This window comes from Schistocerca gregaria, chromosome 8 (assembly GCF_023897955.1).
Source record: "Schistocerca gregaria isolate iqSchGreg1 chromosome 8, iqSchGreg1.2, whole genome shotgun sequence".
Classification (NCBI taxonomy): Eukaryota; Metazoa; Arthropoda; class Insecta; order Orthoptera; family Acrididae; genus Schistocerca; species Schistocerca gregaria.
The window spans coordinates 301,802,277-301,828,054 of NC_064927.1; positions in this window are offsets into that span (position 1 = coordinate 301,802,277).

The window sequence follows — 25,778 nt, forward strand, 5'->3', positions numbered from 1 at the left end:
GTTCCCTTTCCGGTCTAGGAATGGTAGAACAATGGGTTCGATGACGGTTTGGATGTACCGTGCACTATTCAGTGTCCCCTCGACGATCACCAGAGGTGTACGGCCAGTGTAGGAGATCGCTCCCCACACCATAATGCCGGGTGTTGGCCCTGTATGCCTCGGTCGTATGCAGTCCTGATTGTGGTGCTCACCTGCACGGCGCCAAACACGCACACGACCATCATCGCTGAAGACGACACGTCTCCATTCGTCCCTCCATTCACGCCTGTCGCGACACCACTGGAAGCGGGCTGCACGATGTTGGGCCGTGAGCGTAAGACGGCCTAACGGTGTGCGGGACCGTAGCCCAGCTTCATGGAGACGATTGCGAATGGTCCTCGCCGAAACCCCAGGAGCAACAGTGACCCTAATTTGCTGGGAAGTGGCGGTGCGGTCCCCTACGGCACTGCGTAGTATCCTACGGTCTTGGCGTGCATCCGTGCGTCGCTGCGGTCTGGTCCCAGGTCGACGGGCACGTGCACCTTCCGCCGACCACTGGCGACAACATCGATGTACTGTGGAGACCTCACGCCCCACGTGTTGAGCAATTCGGCGGTACGTCCACCCGGCCTCCCGCATGCCCACTATACGCCCTCGCTCAAAGTCCGTCAACTGCACATACGGTTCACGTCCACGCTGTCGCGGCATGCTACCAGTGTTCAAGACTGCGATGGAGCTCCGTATGCCACGGCAAACTGGCTCACACGGACGGCGGCGGTGCACAAATGCTGCGCAGCTAGCGCCATTCGACGGCCAACACCGCGGTTCCTGGTGTGTCCGCTGTGCTGTGCGTGTGATCAGTGCTTGTACAGCCCTCTCGCAATGTCCGGAGCAAGTATGGTGGGCCTGACACACCCGTCTCAATGTGTTCTTTTTTCCATTTCCAGGAGTGTAAGTTTATCAGTATCCCACATACCACGCGATTTTTCCATCAGCTGTCGGCGAAGAACAGAATTAAAACAGAATACAAAGTGAAAATTCGGAGAAACAGCTCCAGGAAACGAGGAAATGTATTTCCTCCTTACATATCTCTACTAAATAACTCTTTTACGCAGCGTACAACACACCGTGTGGTTCACTCGTAATACAAGTGTAATACATGTGTCATATTAAGCGGCAGTGCCTTTCTCCAGTTTAATGTGTGGCATCTGAGGTTCTGAGACAGTTCAGGAAGAATTGAAGACTGTAGCGGGTTCGCCTATGCACGGGAAAGTCAGCGCTCGTGCAGTCGCACGTAGCACCGGCATTCCATACACTACTGTTTGGTTGGCACTTAGGCGTATCCTCCGATGCTATTCGTACAAAATCCATCGGCATCATGAACTGTTACCTGGCGATTTAGGAAGTGGAGGGCATTTGTGGTGTGGGTGTTTCAAAAGATAACGGAAGATGATGACTGGTTCAGTAACGTGTTGTGGACCGACGAAGCTGATTTTAGGCTCTGGGGATCTGTCAACACCCACAACTGCAGAATTTGGGCTACCAAAAATCCTAGAACTGTCGTGGAAACTCCATTGCACGACAAGAAAGTCACGGTACGGGTTGGATTTACCACATCTACTGTTATCGGGCCTTTTTTCTTCGAGGAAATGCGTGATTCTGGTTCTGTAACTGCTACCGTGACGCATGAGAGGTATGTTACAGAATCGCATCATCCCCTGCGTGGCTGATAAACACCTGCTGGAACGTACGATATTTATGCAGGATGGCGCTCCACCCCATACTGCTAGCGCGCTTCTTTTGGTGCTGATCGTATGCTCAGCCACCACTTTCGTCATGCTTCGCCTCCCGGGTCCCCAGACCTCAGTCAGTGCGATTATTGGCTTTGGGGTTACCTGTAGTCGCAAGTGTATCTTGATCGACCAACATCTCTATGGATGCTGAAAGACAACATCCGACGCCAAAGCCTCATCATAACTCCGGACATGCTTTACAGTGCTCTTCACAACATTGTTCCTCTACGACAGTTGTTGTTGAGGAATGATGGTGGACATAGTGAGCATTTCCTGTAAAGAACATCATCTTTGCTTTGTCTTACTTTGTTATGCTAATTATTGGCATTCTGATCAGATGAAGTGCCATCTGTCGGACATTTTTTGAACTTTTGTATTTTTTTTCTTTGTTCTAATAAAATCCCATGTCATTCCAAGCATGAGTGTCAATTTGCACCTCTCTATCTACATTATACCGTGACTTATTCAGTTTTCAAATTTATACAGGCTTTTTGATCACCTGGTATATATGCTATGAGAAACTAATAAGATAACGCTCTTTGTCTTGTGATAGGGACTACAGAAATAACAGCCAGGAGGAAAATCTGAATAAGTACAGGGGACGAATAGGATCGAAGCAGGAATGAAAATCTAAGGTGGCTTTGGATGTATCGGAAAGCTTGGCTATAGGTAATGTAATTTTTAGGGCTAGAGATTCTATTAGTTGTGGGAAACAAGCAGATCTAGTTGAAAATTTGACGGTTCTGTAACGAATGACAAACTGAAATGGCTGAGTCCTTCGATTTGCAGGGATGTTTTAATACTGGCGTCAGGAGCAGCATCTGTCATCCACATAAGAGTACCATTAGCAAAACCCATATATCAGTACCGCTCCTGTAAGAGGAAGAGGAAAAGGCAAAACAAGGAGAAGAAGATAGATTCCCTGATCTTAAAGGAACCTTGAGGCGTCGGGGTTGGCTCGGCTTGGTGTATGGTGATATCATAAGCTATGCCTCAGAGTCCCGATCTGTAAGTAAGAATGGATAGAATAACGGTTTTCCATAACATTATATTAGTATGAATGGATAATCCATATCATCTAATCATGGGGCAAAATATTTGGAGGGGAACTCAGGTAATATTGTGTTTTGGCTATGTAATATTACCAGGTGAAAAGTTTGAAAGAATTCGATCATGGCAGGGTGATTTCTTAAATATTCTGCTAGAGGATTTTATATGAGAGAGAATGATTGTGTGTATAGGACCTAGGTTTGGTTACTCTTAGGTTACTTTTCATGGGCGAAAGAACTATCAGAAAATTTAACAGGAATTGCAAATATTCGGAAAGAGGTGGTGCGAGAGGGTGTTGTGAGGGAGGGGGGGAAAGGGTCATATGGGGACTCGGAAAGGAGAATTTTCTTTTTTAGATTGTCTAATTTTTAATTTCATTATAAAATTTGCAATTATATTACTAAACCATTATATAAATCACTTATAAATCCGAAAACCAAATATTTACCAATTTTTTATAATACCATCTTCGTCTGTTTAAAACGCAAAAAATTTTTATGCGTTACTTCAAGATCAAATAATGTCGGTAACTTTTCGTATAGAAGGGTGTGAGTTGTTGTATTAGAATCCGAAGCAATGTTGATTGTACTATGTGAAATAACGAAGTTTCGCTTCATAATATAAACCCATGTAGTATGTAGAAATTCTGAGAATTTAGTTGCTAAGGTATCCAATATGAATACAAGACAATTAATCGAATTTCAGAACTTGACTAAATATTGTTACAAATGTAAATAAATGAACCGAACAGAACGTATACCTGATACGAATTTTGACAGAGAAGGTGATAGTCTGGGGACCTCTCAACATAGCTGAATTTTCAGTCAGTCCACTAACGAAATGGGCGTTTGCTATCCTAAGATCTTGAGGTATGGCGACTCAGAAGCATACAATAGGGTAGCAGCCTGGCATTGTTTGCAGTAACGTTATAACTAGTTTGGACAAGAAGAGAATAGAAGCTTTCGAAATGTGGTGCTACAGAAGAATACTGAAGATAAGGTGGATAGAGCACGTAACTAATGAGAAGGTATTGAATAGGATTGGGGAGAAGAGAAGTTTGTGGCACAACTTGACTAGAAGAAGGGATCGGTTGGTAGGACATGTTTTGAGGCATCAAGGGATCACAAATTTAGCATTGGAGGGCAGCGTGGAGGGTAAAAATCGTAGAGGGAGACCGAGAGATGAGTACACTAAGCAGATTCTGAAGGATGTAGGTTGCAGTAGGTACTGGGAGATGAAGCAGCTTGCACAGGATAGAGTGGCATGGAGAGCTGCATCAAACCAGTCTCAGGACTGAAGACAACAACAACAACAACAACGTTATCACAAAACTGAAATGTATGGATCACGTGTAGAAGAGGATGAACACCATATAGAGGAACTTAAAACTATGTTTGAGAAAGAATAAATCTTTGGCCTGTAAAACCATAATCGGTAGGCTGGCAGATAAAGATGAACTGCAACAATATTATGGGCTACTCATTACGAATAACACTGATGATTTGTTCAAAATGCGACAGGAATTATGGCTGCCTTCTTCTGCAAACAGCTAATGGATGACATACCATAGCCCCCTGTACCAGATGCTGGGTGCACGTAATGGAACACCCAGTACTCAGCTAAGTCATACAGCCACAATCGTTCCATTTCAGCAGCGCTCGTGGAAGCCATAAAGCCAATAAATTGAAGTTTAGACGTGATAACGCAAAATATATTAAGAAATGATGGGGCTGTGCCAAGTAACAATTACCTTGGACACAGCTGTCCAGAATGGAGAAAAGAATCAGATCCATGGAATATGATTAGGAACGTGATAGAAAGTTGTGTGTAGAGAATTTCTCAATGAGAACAAATAAAAAGTGAAACGTATATCAAGGAATATTTGATTTGTAAACAAAAGCAGCCTTTCCTTGCTGCACTATACTGGATTTCTCCCAGATAAATTTTGGCCTTTTATTATTTTAATTCGTCTTCAGTTGGGTCTAGAATGATACAGTTTTGTTTTGATATATGTTGTTTGTAGATTACAAACAGTTCACGCCTCGTTTTTATGCAAATAACTAATTACTTACTTTCCTTCACGTTTCTGGTTGGCATCTGTGTTCCCTCTCATGTGGTCACATGCTGAAGGTCCCACAGTATCTTCATTTATCAAACATAATCCCGTTTTCATATTCCGAACTTTTCCTTCAAAATACAATAGAATATAAATTCATAAGCATTTGAAGATTTTATAGAAAACTCAGTTACAGAAGCAGAATGTGTATTGACAGGGGAAAATGGGAGAGAAAACTTTGGTGTCAGTATAGGATTAACTAGAGAACTAGTACAAAAAAGAAATACTTGATACAATAACCAACATGAAAACGCAACAACACAATTACAGAATCGGTAACACCCAGAAAAATTAAGAAAAAACTTCAAAATTAAAATGTCATGTCATAGTTTCAAAAGAAGACATGTGTAACACATTAGTAGTTATACATAAGGAACAGTACATTGAAGAAAAACACAAGAATTTACCTCACAAAATAACAAAATAAAATTAAAATCAGAACAACTGACAGATTACATGCAAAAGTAAAAAAATCTGAAAAATATAGACATACCACTTTATAACACAAGCAAAAGAAAGCTGACACAGTTCAATCCCACAGCACCTGTACTCCAAGCCCAACCAAAGATCCACAAACCGAAACCTGAGAGACCAATACAGACTACTAGGAATTTCGCTAACTACAAGCTGAAGGATGCATGTTAAAATAGCTGTCTGAAGTTTTCAAAGTAAAGGAAGACAGAAACATTAAAAACACTACTCAGCTAATACAATAAACAAAAAGTATAAGACTCAGAGAGACTGAAACACTCCACTCATTTCATATACAGCGTATTCATTTTCGCTACCAGTACTTTCAAACACAACTCTTCTAATGAACAAGTGATGATAACTTTTAAGATGCGCATTTTAGAGGACATGTTTACTGGACATTATTTCCTTCATTTTTGTCCTTACTACCGTTTTCCAAAATATGGAAAGCGAAGAACTTACAGTAGGACAGATTTTATTCATGGTATCGACGATCAAGAGTTGCTCATAGCTCTTAAGGTACGTGTTTTTGCACCTAAGTTTACTTGACACTTTTGTTTCGAAAGATCATTCCTGTCATATCCGTAAATATTGACCATCACTACTGAAAACACCTGTAGAAATTAGTTCCATTTCACTAATGAATTTCATTTACAAGAAGATGGATTAGCAATGGTGTCCCCATTTTCAGGAGACTTGAAATATTCATATAAACCATACTGAATGTATCATTTTCACAAAAATTGCAGCAAAGACATACAATATATTATACTGGTTCAAGAATATGGATGACATTCTGCAGTTAATACTCAAACCACAAATAAACATTGAATAATGACATATTGACATCAACAGCGTGCATAGCAATAAAAAAAATTCTGAATGGAAAGATCAGAATAAACAAATTAACTTTCTCGAAGTAACAATCAAAAAACAAAACGATAAACTTATCTTCGAAATTTGCCATAAATCGACAGCAACTGGCATTATCATTCCTCAATCTTCGAACCACCCATACTCTGAAATGCAAGCAGCATTTCGACACATGTTCCATACACTTAATTTAGGGCACTCAACAAAGAAAACTACCAAAAAGAACTTGACGTAATAATGCAGATAGCCAAAAACAATGGTTACAATAGTATCAAAGCTAAATAACAAAATTAAAAGTAAAATAAAAGCATAAAACAAAAAACCACAGACAACAACAGAACAAAATACAATCACCAATATTCAGTACCATAATACCTACACAGAAGAATCTGGAAAACATAGCAGAGAACAGAAGATGATACACAATGACATACAAATACAAATTCACACATGAAATAACCAACATTTTCAAAACACAGCGCGCAAACATAGCATAAACAAAAGATAAATCTATCCTAAACTATGCTACAAAACTGATAAGGAACAAAGACATATACCAGGAAGCAGATATATATCTATAACAGTGCAACATTTGTGATGACAGATACATGGGACGAAGAGGCAGAACATTTGACATTAGTTACAAGGAACACCTGAGAACGTGTAAACATGGGACAAACCACTCCACATTTGCAGAACATCTAAGAAAACACAGTCACAAACCGACCACTACGAATAAGACCGTAAACTAATTAGAATCAACAATAATCCTAACCCTGCAAGAAAATTACCACACACAGAAAACTAAACCAAATAAGAAAACTTCATTACATGAGGAAGTACACATTTCAAAACATCTCACTCTTTACACTAATAGATAAAAGAACAGAGTAACACCCCAACATAGAAGTATCATAATAACAATAGTAGTAGCACCTTAACCCTTTTCACTCACTTGTTCAGGAACACTTCAACAAAACATTTAAACCAAAACTGACGTAGGCTGAATACTAACTAAATTACTCTCTGACAACGACTACATGGAAACTCGTACATAAATAAACCAAGCAGGATGAGACATTTAATGAACTCACAGTAGCTACCACTTTAAATCAGTTATCGATCAAATATCTACAACTTGTGACAACAAGAATATTGCGTCTCAACAATGAGGGCAAAACATATGAAAATTGGGAAGAAAAATTTTCGGAAGATGAAAACGTGCTTATGTTTCGTAAATGAAAATATAGTACGCCCCCTTGCATGTTACCAGTTGAGAGGAAACGCAAAAAAATTATTTCTGTGCTTGCTGCGGACTATATCCACGCAAATAAATACGATATATTAAGTACGTTTTAGTCGTTTTCAACTTTAGAAGGTGTTACTGCAAATGTACATTTTCATTTGAATTATTTACCAAATCTCAGGAACGACTTAGAGTACTAAAATTTTCAGGGCTTTCGAACATAGATAAACAGTATCTAACAAATTAGAAAAAAAAGGACAGTAGTAAGTATGGCGCAGTTTAAATCATTTTTGAGAAAGTACAAAAAATGTATAAAATTTTATGGCTATGGATAAAAAATGTATTTCCCAAATCATTGGAGAAAATGCAATTATTTTAGTTCAGTGCACAAAGAACGTAACGTGTAACGTATTGTAAAAAGTTCATGTCCATTGTTAAAGTGCTGTGTGAGATACCGGGGAGCCAAGTAACAAAATTTAATATTATCTACAATAGGCATTCCTTCACGCCTTTACTAATGAGTCACCCTTACTCAGAATACTCCAGTAAACCAAGTCTAGAATCGACTGTTCGTCTTTCCCACTACCTATCCTTCGAGGTCGTCCCATTACATACCTCTCTGCAGCGCTACGCCTAGATATTTAATGGACGTGACTGTGTCAAGCACAGCGCAGATAGTGAACTCGAAAATTACGTGAGTAATTTGTGTTAACCAGTAACTACGCAGGGGCAGTTCAAAAAATCGAGATTGGGAGAATATTCACGGCACCGACCAAGTCCTTCCCTTCATTGATATGGTAAGATCAATGCTTCTCGAACAATGTGACCAAAATGTGCTGGAACCTACCACATACGTATAGTTTTGTTTGCAGAGAGAGTGTTCTGAAGAGCATCCTTCTAGTAGCGCTTGCCTGATGTACTGAGAGAACCCGATAGCCAGCTAATACTGTATTTCGGCCGTAAACAGGAACAGACCTCTAGTCTAAATGGTACCATGAACTTCATCCCTTCCTAAATACTAGTTGTGCCAATATACTGTATGCAACAATCATATTTGTCTGCTCATGACATGAATGTCATGTTAAGATATAAATTATCTGGTAATTCCCATCTAGTAAAGCCGAGGAAAGTTCAAAACTAACCACAAAGGTAAACTCGATACATATCTACATAGAAACCCAATGCTACTGGTAAACGTGAGTGGATCAGCATTTGTATAAACAGCACATATATATATATATATAATTGTGATAAACGCGTGCTTTAAAAAACTTACATTTTTATCTGAAAATAGAGGTTGCTAATATTGGTAAGAGCTCTGCTTTGTTTTACTAAATATTATAAAAGCTGTTCAGGATACATACTCCTGCAGCGTCTTCTAAAACGAATGGCAGAAGTTACATATCTTGTCCTGAGAACGATAATTCAGTCACTGAAAGCTCTCCTTCTAAATTCAGAGAATTTTTATGTTTATGAAGTTCTGAGTAAGAAATGGACACCTGATGCTTCACCTTAGATCCTGTGCTTTTTCTTCATCAAGTGATGCCCAATTTGTAGTTACTATTGCATTCCTAAGGTCACAAATGTGTCTTATAAGTTCCGAAATGTAGTTGGAGCACTTCATAAACGTTGTAGATATACTTTCAGTTAGATTTACGTATTATATAGGAGGCATTCAGGTAAAGCATAGGTGATGCACAATAATATTCTACAGAAACAGTTTGGTGCCGAAGTGTTGTTACAGTCATGAAAAGCCTATTCTCTTAAAATATTAAACACCCACAATGGCACTTAACGCTGCATCTCAGTTCTCTCTTTCAGCGCTCTGAGGTTTCATGCTGAACTTAAGTCCCATGAACTAAATATACGTCATGTAAAGGTACAGAAAGTGGCAGTACCAATGATTTGAAAACTTGAGTTGCCGGCTGTGAGAGTGAAGGGGAAGGGCAGTACAAAATACACTACCGGGAATTTATGGCTAGTGCGTGGGTAACTCCATCCTGTGAAGTGACTGATACTCGGTGCAGATGCCTTTCGTTTGAGCATGCAAACAGGTTAGGAAATATAAAGGCTCTCACATTTGCAAAAACTTCACTCCACCACGTTTTGTTTACACGTTACCCAATCTGTCTTCTTTCTTCACGCACTGCACTGTGTAGTTTGTTAGGGACCTCTTTATGTATCCGCTGTGTTCCTCCCGTCTGTCTGGTGACAGTAACAATGGTCTTCAGCTCCTTTTCAATCGTTCCCTAATGCTCTCCCTAAAACTCTATACAACCTTTGGTTTAGTCAGTTTATTCTGGTTCCATCTCCTTAAATTGCCATCTTTTTGCAGTTTCATCATTTTTAATATAATGTTCATAACAAGTAGATTGTGGACAGAGTCCACATCTGCCCACAGAAATGTCTTACAATTTAAAACCTGGTTCATGAATCTCCGTCTTACCATTATATTATCTATCTTAGTTCTGCCAGTATCTCGAAACGTCTTCCATGTATACAAGCTTCTTTCATGATTGTTGAACCAAGTGTTAGCTATCATTAAGTTATGGTCTGTGCAAAATTCTACAAGATGGCTTCCTCTTTCATTCCTTACTCCCACTCCAACAAATATTGTTGAACACAATTCTCTGTCATCCATAGCAATTACAGATGTTACTATACCACCCTTTTTATTAAATTATTAGCTTTACTTGTATTTTGTATTTCTGTGTATATTATTACTTCGCATTTTCAGCCAACGAACAGAGTATCTGACTGCAAGATTAACCCCACAGGTTTTTATTTTCGGCGACTTAGCAGCAGGCATGACACAGGCGTATACAGCTCCACGCTATGACTACATCAAGCTGTTGTTTCTAAACAGAGTCGTGTATAGGCCAAGTACCTAAGGTACGGGTAAACAGAGATGACCACGACCTGATTTGATCTTATGGACTGCTGTTTAGAAGAGGAACTACTCAGCAATAAATGTTAGGTACCGTCGGACTGAGGTTTTCTCCTCAGAGATATGATTATAATCCCTTTAGGAATGGAACTATAATCCTAACACATTACAATGTTGTGTAATTTGAGTCCCAAATTTGTTGCATGATAGGCAATGCTTGCAGGGGTTCTGCCATAAGATTATGTAGCAATCACATGAGTGAGAATAGGTAGCAAAATGTAGGTGTGGGGCAAGTGGGCGCCGAATTCAGGAAATAAGAACAACTTCACACAAACTCGTACGGAAATAACAACTGCCATAAAAGACGAATAGGCAACACTACAGAAACATTTAAAATAAACTGAAAAGAAACAGTACCAATTACAAACAAGATCACAGATCTCAGAACGCCCAGCAGTGCCGGGAACACTCGGACCATGCGACAACACACCACAAAGGCGCGTCAGTGTCCCATAATTCAAGTTTCACCGTTTTGGCAACCCACTAGTTGTTCCCTTTTTGATTAATGTAATAACAACAACAAATCAATGGAAAACGACTCGTGTTACATGCTTGAGAGGTGACCACTAACTCACTAACGGTTGTTTCCGTCGCTTCACGACGGCAGGCACGCATTATGACAATCGTTTGCAAATAATAGACTTGAACAACAAACGTTGCTGTCGTAGCTAGTCCTCACAGTAATCCACAAGGGCAGCACCACACAGCGTCTTGACGGAGCCGTGCTGTATCGGCATTTCTTTCTTATAACTTGATTTAAACGTTTTCGAGTAGTCTTTCACCACTCAAAGCCACATAGCTGACAACGGTGAAGCTACATGCAACGGAGAGCGAAGGACCACTGTGTAACCAACACACATTACAGCTGCCTGTACCTTGGCTGTGGCCAATGCAATAGCCACAAACAGCAAGCGGCAACGTTAGAGCTCTATACCCAATGATGTTCTTAGTGACACCAAATCTCAGAACCTATCACATGACTACCGAGTCCCACGACCCTTGCCAACAACAAATCTGACTCGTTGCTTTAGTGCCCCTCTCATACACTGTGCTCGTAAACACTGACGGTTTTGTTCTGAGACCTCGGCCAAGCGTGTATCACACCTCGTGGCAACCACGGAAGCCGCTACCGCCACCACATCCCAACGCGCGCACGTAGGATGTTAAACACTCCGTGGAACTACACAAGTTGGTTCGATGGCACGAATTCTAGATTGCCAGGGCAGGGGATCAACAGGCACAAAGCGTAATAAGTACATTTCAAAATACAAAAAAACAGTGGATGGTGTTTCTGCAAGTTTGCGTTTTGGATCACAGGTTAGCTGGTGAAAAACATCCGACACTCATTACAACGGAAAAAGAAAGTAATTAGTGAGCCCTGACATGAAACATATCCACTCACAAAGCCTTGGCGCATTCAAGAAATATAATTGCTGTCTTCACGAAAGAAGCTATTCAGGGGACTGATTTGAAACTTTGTCTGTGCCGAAAATTAAACGAATTTCTATGTAGTGATACGCATTCTCCACTCAGAGTTGTGTTGACATTTACACATAAAATCCATAGAAACAACAAGGGTTAGAAAGATAACAGGTTAGCTGGTGAAAAACATCCGACACTCATTGCAACGGAAAAAGAAAGTAATTAGTGAGCCCTGATATGAAACATATATTCTCGTAAAGCCTTGGCGGATTCAAGAAATATAATTGCTGTCCTCACAAAAGAAGCTATTCAGGGGACTGATTTGAAACTTTATCTGTGCCGAAAATTACGCGAATTTTATGTAGTGATACACATTCTCCACTCAGAGTTGTGTTGCCATTTACACATAAAATACACAGAAATAATAGGTGTTACAAAGATTGAAATGTTATGCGCATACCTCAGGCAACATCTTATTACATGATATTAATCTAAGAGAAACAAACCGTCAGGCATGCACCTAACGCCGCGTTCTCGCATTAGAGACATGTAAAATTAGACCGACTAGCAGAAATAACTAACAGAGCTCGTTCAGTAGCAGCGTTCTTAAAATATAATAAGTGCACAAATCTCATCTATACACTTTCAATACATATACTTTAAATAGGAATCGAATTATATAAAGCATAATCATTTAGTGGACTTGGATATGTTCACGCTTTCCTCAAAAGATTGTCTCTCGTTTCCTTTGTGTACAGAAAACTACAGTGAAGTAACATGATTGCATTGTGCGTCTAGTCTGGAAATTTGTAAAATACAGATTTTATTTATGCATTGTATAATTGAAATCATCCTAAAACAAATAATTTATCCTCAACACTCTTGCGTTAAGAATGTACTCTACTCTCACGTAACTGTCCATCCATAAATATTTTTCCAAATGAAAGCAACCGACTCTGCGTTTCAGAACATTGTCACAGTACTTTTGTAGCACTGTATGTGTCCTGACTTATGTCGAACATTCGGGTCGGCAACTGGGCGTCCCTTCGATCTGTGGCGCTCAGCCGCTACAAGCATTTCCTCGAGCTAATGCGCAGCAAATTACACCAACCTGACCACTGGGTAATCCATTCACTTGATGAATGGCATGAGTATTACTCAGGGGAAGAAACAAAGAGGAATTAATTCGGATTATGCCGAAAATTCGCGTACAAACCTAAGAAGAAAAATACACATGTAATTTGTTTCTGTGTGTAAACAAATGTGGTCACTACTTGCCCACGGGCTTTGCATCGCTTTATCCCTGTAAGAGAAGTGTTAGGTTAAATGCATTGTTATTGAGGTTTTTTTTCTATATCTCTCAGCTCCACATGGATTTATGGACCCAAAATTGACGTACAAGTAGACATACAAGCGAAAGTATGTTTTCCACACAAATTCTGCAAAACGTGTTAGGGAAATTAACTGATTTTTCGCTTATGTTTCTGAGATACATCTGACAGAGTAGTGCACGTATGCGATATCCAGGAAATGGAGAAATTCCTTGTTTTAGCTATCCCCCGAGATATTTTCATACGTTTTTAGATAATTCAGTGATTCCTGTCACGTACTTGTGACACAAAATACAACCACAAAATCTTTGTTACCGTTAAAAATAATCTCAGTTGGGTACAGCAGACTTTTCACAATGCTTATGAAGTATACGGAAATGTCTTTCGAAATGAACCAGTGTACTGTTAGAGATCCTTAGATGTCTTGTGTTTCCTAAAGGATAACGAATTTCTGGATTCCCTTGAGGCTTGGCAATTGTTCAGAGTAGTCATTGGTCACGCTCTGAGTTATTTTCACATTTGTCAATGACGCCACCTCCAACACCAAACGCTGCGTCCTCTCTACCAAGACATCTTTAATCCTCGCACAAGTATCGTTTAGTAGCCTTTATGATCGTACATAACTAGTGAAACTTGAAAAAACAAACTACATGGAGATAGTTACCTTGACTCTTGGCATTCCGGATGTTATGTGGGAAGTCCATGGTGGTTAGGGTAGAGGAGCTCATCTTATTAGAAATACCTCATTACGTTCATGCTTGGGATATGTTCTAAGCAACACATTGTTTTATGGACCATTTCTGCTATCCTTATGCTGCAGTTGCGTTTTCGAAAGCTCAAACTTCTTACCATTTACATTCCCTAGTTAGTGTTCCGTGACAGTTTAATGTAACTTTCATATTTTACTACAAAAGTGATAAGTGATCGTACCACATGATCACAGTCTCTGGCATTTAGATATTATGGCAGATTGTCTATCCGTTTGTGAAGAATGGCTGATAGGCCCAAAAGCTATCTTATGTTCTTTAGTGTGTTTTTCGTCTCGTTTACTATCACTTTTCAGGTTGTGTGTTACTACAAATGCCATCATTAGCACGCAGCATAGGAACGTACAAAACCCACTACTTCTTGTTCATGTGCCACGATATTGGAATCTGGAGATATTCTTATGTACTTGGCCTAGAGTGCTGAATCTCTGTTCTTTATGATTTCCCTCGTAGTTGACTGCAGTAGATCTGTAGCTGGACAGTTTACTTTGCAGAGGCTAAGACACAAAGCGACCAAAATTTTTAAGGAATTTGCAAACGGACTGAATTCAGTACTTTATAGCAATAAATCTTTGAAAACGACTAACAGCAAAATTTTATAACGGCAGTACCTGTCTCGTTAACTTTCTTCTAAAATAAATGTCAAAAATGAGTAAAGAAGTTTTCCAAATATAGCAGATTTATAAATGTTTAAGTCCTTGAACTGAGAGAGCTTGGTGAGATTTAAGTAAGTGGAAATCAGTTTATATAAATAAAAGTCAAACATGAGAATAATTACAAATGGTATTTCATAACGAACGGGATACATATCTGACACGATGTATCAACGGTACAAATGTAAACTGAGGTGACGAAAGTCATGGGACACCTCCTAATATCGTGTTGGACCTCTTTTTCCCGGCGCAGTGCAACGGCTCTATGTGACATGCACTCCAGAAGTCTTTGGAAGTCCGCTGCCGAAGTATTGAGCCATGCTGCCCCTACAGCCGTACAACAGCTGCGGAAGTATTGCCGGTGCAGGATTTGGTTCATTAACAGACCTCTCAATTATGTCCCATGAATGTTTGATGGGAGTCATGTTGAGCTATCTGAGTGGCCAAATCATTCAGTAGAACTCTCCAGAATGTTCATCAAAACAATCGTGAACAACTGTGACTAGTGACACAGAGGCAATAACATTCCCTACAGGATTCCCAGTGCCTTGTTGACACCTTGAGTCCATGGCTTCGTGGAGCCTATGCCACTCTCTAACCCTACCGTCAGCTCTTACCAAGTAAAATCGAAACTCATCTGTCCGAGCCACGGTTCTCCAGTCGTCTAGGGTCCAGTAGATATGGTCACGAGCCAAGGAGAGCGCTGTAGGCGACGTCATGCTGTAAACATAGGCACTCGCATTGGTAGTCTGATCCAATAGCCCGCTAAGTACCCCAGGCAAATTAGTAAGAAAATCAGCAAATAGGGGGTAAATTTATAAAGTTTTGGAACTTCTGGAAAGTACTTATATGGGGTATAGTAATAACAAACAGAAAAGTTCCGTTTCCTAGGCGGTGGTGGTGGTGGGGGGGGTGGGGGGGGGGGGAGGAGCGCGTCACCCTCATATTCCCTCTGAAAGTAAATTTGTACCATTTTTAAATTTATACGCGGAAAAGCTCATTTTTCGAACTGATCTCTTATTACTAACTTTATTCCCCGCAAAATTGTACACGAAAAATATCTTTTCATTCATACGACTGCTACTTGAGCTATAAGAATTCAAATAGAATTCTGTTAACGTAACAGTCAGCAGCTTTTGTTCCTTAGCAAAGTATTTAAACGGAAAGAGTAATTAAGTATATGGAAATATTTCGTAGCCTATATATTCTACCTTATGATAATTCTCTTGCTATCAGTATTGTTGGAATCAGGAGTACGTGCCAACAATGAAGACGTTATGTTCCCTCTCCCGTTCACTCAGCGCTTCCCTACCACTATTGTCGCTTCCATTTGTTTCTACTCTGCGTCCCGTTCAGTTGAGTTAATGTCGTGATCTGTCAAATTAGTGCCAGAGAGATCTGTTTTTGTGACAGCATTCATCAGTTTGGGGTGTTATAAAGTGTTATTTCTTAGATCCATTCTTTTGTCTGGACTGAGAAAACAGTAATGCTTGAGCCTTCTACCTGTTTTATTTGTGGTAAATCTGCTTCGGAAGGAGAGGCATCAACAGTTAAAAAAGGTTCAAATGGCTCTAAGTACTACGGGACTTAACATCTGAGGCACTTAGAACTACTTAAGCCTCACTAATCTAAGGACATCACACACATCCTTGCCTGAGGCAGGATTCGAACCTGCGACCGTAGCAGTAGCGCGGTTTCCGACTGAAGCGCCTAGAACCACTGGGCCACAGTGACGAAGGACATGGGCACTCGGATACACGTCAGCACGGAACGGAAGGATGGGGCTCATAATCTTCTACAGAGCGCTGGACTGATTGAGGTGTATAAGGTATGTAGACGTGAATCTATAAACCAACTTAATATAAGTAAACTAATTAATTAGAATGTTGAACAAGCAGTGATAAAAATGTCAGATCCTCATCCTCTTATTCATTCAATTTCTAAAGAGACTGTTTCATATTGGCTGAAAAGTGTGACATAGAGGCGGAAACAAAAAAACACTCCACAAACGCCGTGGAGTGTTTGAAGATCGCTCTTTAACTGTAAAACATACGCCTCTTGAGAAAGCACAAATATGCGATGATGATTTTGGTTAAGGATTGCCGAAGGCATCAATAGTGTTTTGTGTTTCGTAGCTGTAGACGACCATTATCATCAAGCTATTTATGCTACATTAGTATCTCCTGTGTTCGAAAAAGAGGCCGCTCTCAAGATCCCAACTTTGATGCCGCTTTTCAAGAATTACGCAACTTTATAGATAGTTCACAGGAATGTCCATTTTCACTGTTTAATTTGTTGCAGAAAGGTAATGAATGTTTCCTTGACCGAGAGACTATGACTATTAATACTCTGAAAAATAAACTGAATGAACATTTCGGTGATGTGGTCCTGTTAGCCACAATGCCAAAAATTTCCCCAGTTGTATGTTTTCGTTGCTATGGCCACAAACATTTAGCACAATGAACGACCTGTTAATGAGAGAGATGAGAGAAGGAGAATAGTCAATGAACGAGCTGTTAATGAGAGAGATGAGTGAAGAAGAATAGTAGAAGCAGTAGCAGCTGTCATCCCTGAAGATATAAGTATTGCCGGTTATCCAGATAGCAATGACTTCACAGAGAATGCTGAACTTATGGTTCCTGACACTTGACACGAATTTGTGAAGGGTGTGGTTCTGTCAAAAAAGAAAGTTACTGAACAGCCCCCTTTTAAAAAAATGCACAGAAATGTCCCATGCGATTGTGTCAGCTACCAGACCTCGTTCATTTATCTTGCCACTCCAGCTTGGTCTTAAAGTGTACTTGTTTCGTATAGTGGGACCAAAAAACATTGTTGAAATTGTTTCGAATATGGGTTTCTGCCCTTCATACAGCATTGTGGATTTATTTGAGGTTTCTGATGCTTAGTCCTGGAAACCAAACATTTCAAATGATTAGTTCTCACAGTTCGTTTTCGATAACGCTGACTTCAGTACTGCAACAATGACGGGGATTGCTACATTACAAGCTATGAGTGGAATCAGGCGTGTGACTCCAGGGAGAGCGATAAAAGGTCAGAAAGTAACTAAAGTCTCTGTTATACCGAGCTCTCCTGAAACAACAAATGCCCAACAAATTAGTCTGCTAGCATTCCGAAGGCAGAATGGAGTTGGAATTCAATAAATTGTTTTGCAAAATGTCTACGCAGAACATTCACTAAAGCAACAGAGCCTACCATTGGCGATTTTACTTCAATGACGGGAAAGTCTTTACAGCCGTCTGTTCCTGCATGTCAAGGTTTTGTGGAGAAAATCGCAACTGGAGAACCTTATACACAATCAAATGTATTAGTGCTTCCATTCATTAACAACCCGCCCACAGATTATAGCACTATTTCAACTGCTTCAACATATGCCATCATGGACAGTAAGAAGATGACACAGCAAACATTTATCGTGACGTTTGATCAACCACTCTACATGAAAGCTAGAGGGGTAGTTGCAGTCGAGGCTAACTGAGGGAATGAGCTATTCACTAATGTAGTTATTAGATTTGGAGGCTTTCATTCGATAATGTCAGTTCTAGGAGTAATAGGATCCTTAATGTGAGACAGCGGACGGTCTCCATTTTTGGTGACTGTATATGCTGCAGCTTCTTTCCCCATACACTTTCTACTCGTGCATACATAGGGGAAATTCTAGCTCACTCTGCAGGCATGTGCGCTCTTCCCATAATAATACTGGAGGAAATGGCAGTCATTGAGGGAGAGAAGCAAAATATTAAAGACTGCATTTCTGATATGAATGGAAACGGTGAATATTTCGGCGATTTGGAAAATAACCAAGTGACAGAAAAGCAGAAAAACTAAAATGTCAACCCCATGTATGATATTAAGCAAAGAAGGGAAACTTCCCAGTCATGGATACAATATTCAGCTTGTCATCTTGGGTTTGCATTCCATCCAAGCAGAGCGTATTGGGAATTGGGAGCTCCATATAGAATGTGTGAGAGCTATGTTCCCAATATTCCAAGCAACTGGACACTTTCCTTATGCTAGGGCGTCTTATTTATAGCTCCGGGACATGGACAAACTGAAAGAAACCATGAACCCGTGCAGTTCGATAAATTCAGTAAAGACTGCTTCCTTACTGTTCGAAGCTCTGTTAAGTGTTGGTGTGGAGTATGGACGGACATAACAATAGAACAAACACTTATGAAGAACCTGGAGAGTGTTGCAGTTGTTTCACAGGGAAGAGGTTCCGCCGATAGAGTGTTGAACCGATGGATTTGCGGTATACCAATAGCCCATCTCATATGTGAAACTATGGAACAGTTCTACAATTTACACTCAGTTTAGAGTATCAACATGTTGAACTGAGGAATGGGAATAAGAAATAGACGAGAAAATTCGCAGAGGATTTCTGCAAGGGATTGCAACAACACACTCCATTTGCTTATAAGGAGCAAATTCATTCATTAGGATCTGGATTAGTAGCGTCGCTTGAAGTAAACTGCTACAAAGCTATGTCTGTTGGTGAAGAAGCTCTTCGAGTAATACTTACTATCTCGCCAAAATTTGGTTCACTGAAGCTTAAGCGATGCAGCATGGTTATGACAATGAGCGCGTCAACTGTTACGCTTGAAAAATATAACAGAAGTACAAACAATTAAGTTATTCCAGAGATTACTGTGCACGTTTCATTCACCTGATGATTTAAAGGGCTGCTTCACGTACTTCAGGCCGGCCGGGGTGGCCGAGCGGTTGTAGGAGCTACAGTCTTGAACCACGCGACCGCTACGGTCGCAGGTTCGAATCCTGCCTCGGTCATGGATTTGTGTGGTGTCCTTAGGTTAGTTAGGTTTAAGTAGTTCTAAGTTCTAGGGGACTGATGACCTCAGAAGTTGTCCCATAGTGCTCAGAGCCATTTGAACCATTTTTTATACATATCTCAGTTATTCTCGCTGTGGCTTTTCCGGTCTTACTTTGGAACATCAGACAACAGATAAACAATAATAGGTATTAATATAGTAGTATGTGATCAGCGTGACAATCTAGGATGAACTAATTTACATGCTAACAAAAATTTCTGAACTTGGTAATCTGTATAAGTTTTCGTGTGTTTCCCGGAAAAAGAATAGTTACTCTACTTGAAAGCCCACTCTATAGATAAAGATTCTGTGGTTGAATAAGTACGTTCCCATTGACTTAAATTACGACTTGCAAATCCAATGATTTTTACCTGTTCCTCTTCTCCGTCTGCAACTACTGGAAATAGGCAGCAATCCAGGTCACTGCATGACGCTTCACACGTCATACAAAAACCTAAACTTAAGTCTCGATTGTCTAAAACATTTGCATTCACCAATACGTGCTTAATGTCATCAAAACCTCGCTGGCACTCCTCAGACCAGATCCATACCTGATTCTTCTTCTGCAAATCTAGCGGTTGCTTACTGTTCAATAGTTGTTCTGTCAGAAAACGTCGAAAGAAATAACAGAGTCCTAGAAATGACTTCAGTTGTTTTTTAGTGCGAAGACTAGGAAAATTCCTAATAGCGTCCACCTTACCTGGACCAGAGCGTATACCTTGTTCATTAAGTATGTGTCCAAGATACCTAATCTCACTACAAGCCAATTTTGACTTCTTCGGGTGAGCTGTTACACATGCTTATGCCAATTTATCCAGAATCATTTTAAGGTTGTCATCATGTTCATTCCAAGTATTAATAGCTATCAAAAGATCATCGACATAATGTGTGAAAGTCTCAACTACCAATTCACCAAGCACAGTATCCGAATCAGTAATAAATACGCCTGAACTGACGCTCAATCCGAAAGGAAGAACACAGAATTGATATGTTCGACCCCGAATACGAAAGCAGAATATTTCCTGGAATCAGTCGTGATTTTTGTTTGCCAAAACGAATTTGTTAAGTCGATAGTGGAAAAGTATTTAGCATGTAAAAATTTCTTTAACTGTTCCTCTAAATTTTCTGTTCTGGCGCGTACAGGTAGTCTAATTTTATGTATGACATGCGCTTCCAACACCACTGTAACGTTTCTGGTAGGTTTCTTGACAGCAAGCAATGAACTACAGTAGCAAGATTGGAACGTTAAATGACTTTCCACTCTAACATCTCTTTACTTTCCTCCCACACCGCAGGTCGTTGATATAGTGGTACATTATAGGTTTTGTGAAAGAAAATTTGGTGAGGCTTGACTTCAATTTAATAAAAATTGTCTTAATGACACATGCCCGTTTCGTAATGAACCGTATGTATTTCGATAGTACTTGATAAAGCTCATAGCGTACATCACCAGTAATAGCTGTGGTTTCGCTTAAATTATGGCTAATCAGTTTTTCAAGTCATCATATTTTTACTCAGGTGCGAGTGTCTGTATGTTTGATTCGTCGCTTTCCTGCAAAAATTGAATTTTGTACTCTGTACAATAATTGTCATGTTTGATAATCCTGGTATCTAAGTCAATCGTAGTGTCACTGCCCTTACGTCTAAGGAAATAATCACATTTAGAGAAGTCAGTAATATTGTCCTTCTCACAGAGCACATCTAAATTTACAATATAGTTAGTAACTAGATTCAAGACCACGACGAATGGCCATTGTACTGTTCCATTGCCTATCTTAATTGTCACAAAAACTTGTTTCGTAACTCTACTAGACTTATTACCTACGGCAGTTAAAACCTTACACTTCTCAACAGGGAACTTTTGTACAGCTTCAAATTCAATCTTTTCTTATAGAAATTGTACGACAAAACACTTACAGCCGCTCCTGTGTCCCAACCAGTACTGGTTGGAACTCCTCCTACTATCCCATTTGTTGTAGCTCAAACTATTTCGATGCTAGATTGACGTCATTGTGTATTTTTCTGCAGTACTTCATCTGATAAGCTCTCACCATGATGGTAGCGTATAAATAACAGTGGTTGCTACATAATCATTGTGGTGTTCATCAGTGGGTGTATCAAACAATGATTTCATATTGAAGTCGCCCCCAAACCTTCTTCAGCCACAACCTGGAGCACAGTAGTGATTTTCTTTAGTTTCACGTCATCGTAATTGGTGCAGGTAATGATACTCGTGAGGTGGAGTTTCACCTGACACTTCTATTATGTTTATGTTAGGGTACTGTGTATGCCACTCTCCAATCTGTTGTGGCTTTTGCTGTTGAGCACCCTGACTTACCTGTTGATTGGTGGGAAAAGCCCAATTTTGATTTTATACAGGCTGTGGCGGTGTTTGCCATGGACCTGTGTCGATGCTGTACTGTATTGTGGCACTGTTTATCGTAGTTACTGTTTCAGCTTTGCTGTTGATTTTGTACAGGCTGATAACTGTTCCTGTATTTGTTCCATTTTTTGTTGTTTCCGCTCCTGTTATTTCCATTACTATCGTTGCGGTGCCTCTTGTGTGGGTTTGTTGCTAGTTTTGTATGATATGTTATGATTGTTATTCATAGTGGGGAATGCCTGATGATGTAGGTACTAGTATTGGTTGGCGGAAGGAAGGTGTTGATTCTGCTGCGCTACGTAACCGACAGCTGCCGGCGCGCCATGATTAAGTTGGCTAGCTTGCGCGTTTTGCATGCCATTGGCATACACATTGTGGCAGCTGTTTGGCCTTGCGGAACGTTGATCCTCATATAACATATCAACAGAAGCACAGACAGAAAATTTTCTGTAGCATTGTCTGGAATGAGCAGTCACCTCTATTTAATGTTAAAAGGCAATCTGGCTTTCAGTGCGCGGAATGTAACGCGCGTAACTACATGTTGATCAAGAAAGTGTCCCATATTCAAATATATCTCAAAATATCGGCGCAAACTGCCATGTTTAGCATTGAAAGGCTCTGGCGCCACATTCTGTTATTCTTAGGCGTTCTTGCACAGTCTGCGACCAAAATGTAGCCCAGAAAGCTCTTTCAAATTGCTAATATGTCACGCATCTGTAGGCTTCATTATATGCCCAGACAGCTGCGTCACACTGGATGTAACCTACAACGGAAGATATTCTCTTTCGGTTACTCCATGCTCTTGGGAATGCATATCTAAATGCTTGCAGAAAAATTACACGTTGTGCAGTACGTTTTTCTGGAACGAAAGGTTAAAATTGCCGTTGTTTAATCAGACTTTCTTCTTCTTTGGCGCTGTAATGTTGATTGCTTTCCCTGTAATTATTGTAGTGATTGGGTAGTGAATTGAAGAGAATGTACTTCCCATAAGTTTCGCAATTGTAATTCGGTTTCATGTGTACATGTGTGTACAGTTGTTGCGGTGAGGTGTCTGTTTTCTATGGAGAATATGTGTCATAAATATATTTGTTTCCATTACCAAAGCGAGCACTTTTATTATTAGTATTGCTACCACCAAGCTACACGTAACGTATATTGCAACAAAAATCTTTAAACACGCTTAAGAATGAATTCATAAAATTAATCACGCATAGCAAAAATGTTGGTTTAACTGAGCAATAATTACCATTAATGGTGAAAAATTAAGATTCTTGGCTGCTTGCCATTTTGCGTTGCACATGACACCATTCGGCCATTTTATGGAATGGTACGACTGTATTGTTGTAAGAAATTGTATGTTAAAAATAATTTGGAATTTTCGATCTTGGGCAAATATGACTGCTACGGTTACGGCAAACTTGAACAAAGTTTGGGAAGCAAGCTACAATTACTAAAAGCGTTTGGACTAGCACGTTAATGTAGAAATTCAATGTCTTAACATGGATCCAAGTATCCAACGTAGATTCCAGGTTTCATCATCAATATCAATGGTCCATCTTGTTGTTTAGCCTTTAGAAATATTCACTGTCAATGGCCTTTCAGATAAGATCGCATTATCCACGCAACATAGAAAAACATTGTAGCAAATAAACTACAATAAAAGTTCCAGACACGAAGTCACCAGTTTGATTTTCACCGGCTATTTAGGTCTGGTTTGTGAATATCAGACAACAGATAAATTATAATAGTTATTAATAATAGTATTATGTGATCAGTTTAAACAAACATTGAGCTCTTGACAATGGCTTTTTGCGTAAGGTCCGTTCATTGCTAATTGACCGTGATTTTATGGAAAATATCAGCCGTCGTAGTTTGGATATTTGCAACGCTTTCGTTCGTACTGAACATTTCATACAATTTGTATCAGGGAACCTTTAGCGTTGCCAAGATATCGTTTAGTTGGAACAATAACTTTAACATAAACGAAACAAAATATTAGAAGACAGCGCTGTATTCACAAAATGTTATACTAAATTAACCATGTAGGCACTTACATAAATTCTGTTGTTGTGTGCAGCTATGGGTACTCATAGTGAGATTGTGTCTCGGTATATATATATTAATTAAGGTCGTGTGCCCAATAATTTTCTGCAGGGATGGCAGACATGCATCCTATTAGGACGGCTTCCAGAAAAAAAAAGGTGCCGTCTTCTCAGGAAGATAACTGAACTGCATAATTCCCGCCGTTTCAAGCCACGATCGATGTAACAGCTTATACTAATTAATATCTTATGTAATTCTTTACTTTTATATTTACGTTTTTGTTGTATATCCAAGTCCATACTACAAATGTGCCTTTAAAGTACGAATTATCGAGCGTACCAATGTCTCTGTTTCACAGCAGTGGATTGATGAGGAAAACAAAACAGTCGTCGCTGTACAATCTTCTCAGTCAAGTATCTGAAATGAATATTGACATTAATTAATCGAAATTCTTTGTTATAGATGGAGGGTTTCTTATCCACCACGTCGTGTGGCTCTAAATGGAACTTATGGTAACAGTTTTAAAACCTTAAAAACCTATATTCAGAGACATTACAAAGGTGATGTTCCTGTTGTATTCGACGGATATTTTAAAAGTCAGCAATAAGGAATTATTCATCATACAGCTTGTACAAAAAAAGAAAGAAAAAAGAAAAAAACTGTTTTGGTATTGAGACCATGATTGCGGAAGACGATGCAGATGCTGAAATTGTTGCAAAGGCAGTGAATGTCTTAAAATTTTTTCAAGAGGTGATTATAGTGGGTCAAGATGTAGATCTTCGTGTGCTACTTATCGCTCTTGCTCCAGACGACACAGCCGTAATCCTGATAACGGGAGGTAAAGGTAACATCGGAAGAAGACCTTACAGTTCTAAAGATATACGTAACTCCTCACTCGTTCATGAATGCAAGCATTCAATACTGTTTCTTCATGCAGTAAGCTGTTACATAAGCACTTCAGCCTTGTTTGGCAAAGGAAAGCTGCGAGCTTTACAACTGTTCAACAGGTACCGCCAACTTCATAACATTCCACAGATATTCAACGATCTTGCTTCCTCTCATGATACCATTGCAAAAGCAAGAGTAAAATTTATACTCTCTCTCTCTCTCTCTCTCTCTCTCTCTCTACACAAAACAGTAGAGATTCCTGATGATAACTTATATGCCATTCGACTTAAATGTCTTAATGCACTTGTAGGTATGGCAAACAATACTGTCATATTATCTCGCTTGCCACCCACTACTGATGCAAGAGGCCTTCCCTCTTACAGAGTTTACCTACAAGTGCAGCTACGGCTGGGGAACGACTTGGATCCCAGAAACTGGGTCTGGAGGGAATCAAACTCATCCCTCTCCCGGATTCACATTAAACGACTACCTGATGCAGAGAAAATACTGCTACTGGTTTCATGCGCCTGCACTCAAGGCTGCGGAAGAAAGTGCAAAAACTGTCGTGGACAAAGTTGCAATTATATGGTATTTTCGTTGTCCACATCCTGTACATATGATTGTAAATCTATTACAACAAAAGTAATGTTTGATTAGTTTTACAGTAAATCTTAATTCTGATGAAAAACGATTTGTATTCCAATAATTTAAGTTGCATAAACCTAAAGTAAAAGACTACAAATAAAAATTGTTCCGTATAAAGTGAGCTTTTAAAAAAAAATCACGTTTTTTTACTTACAAATTTTAGCTCTCATAAACTAACTACTCAGCTTAGACATGCATGTGACCTTCTCTGAGTAGAATTTCGCAAGAAATATTTTCTGTCACTTTTCGTAAAGTTTGGAAAAAGGAAAATAAATTGTTTTAAGGGGTGGAGGAGGGAGAAGCTCCCCCGATATGGGAGGGAAC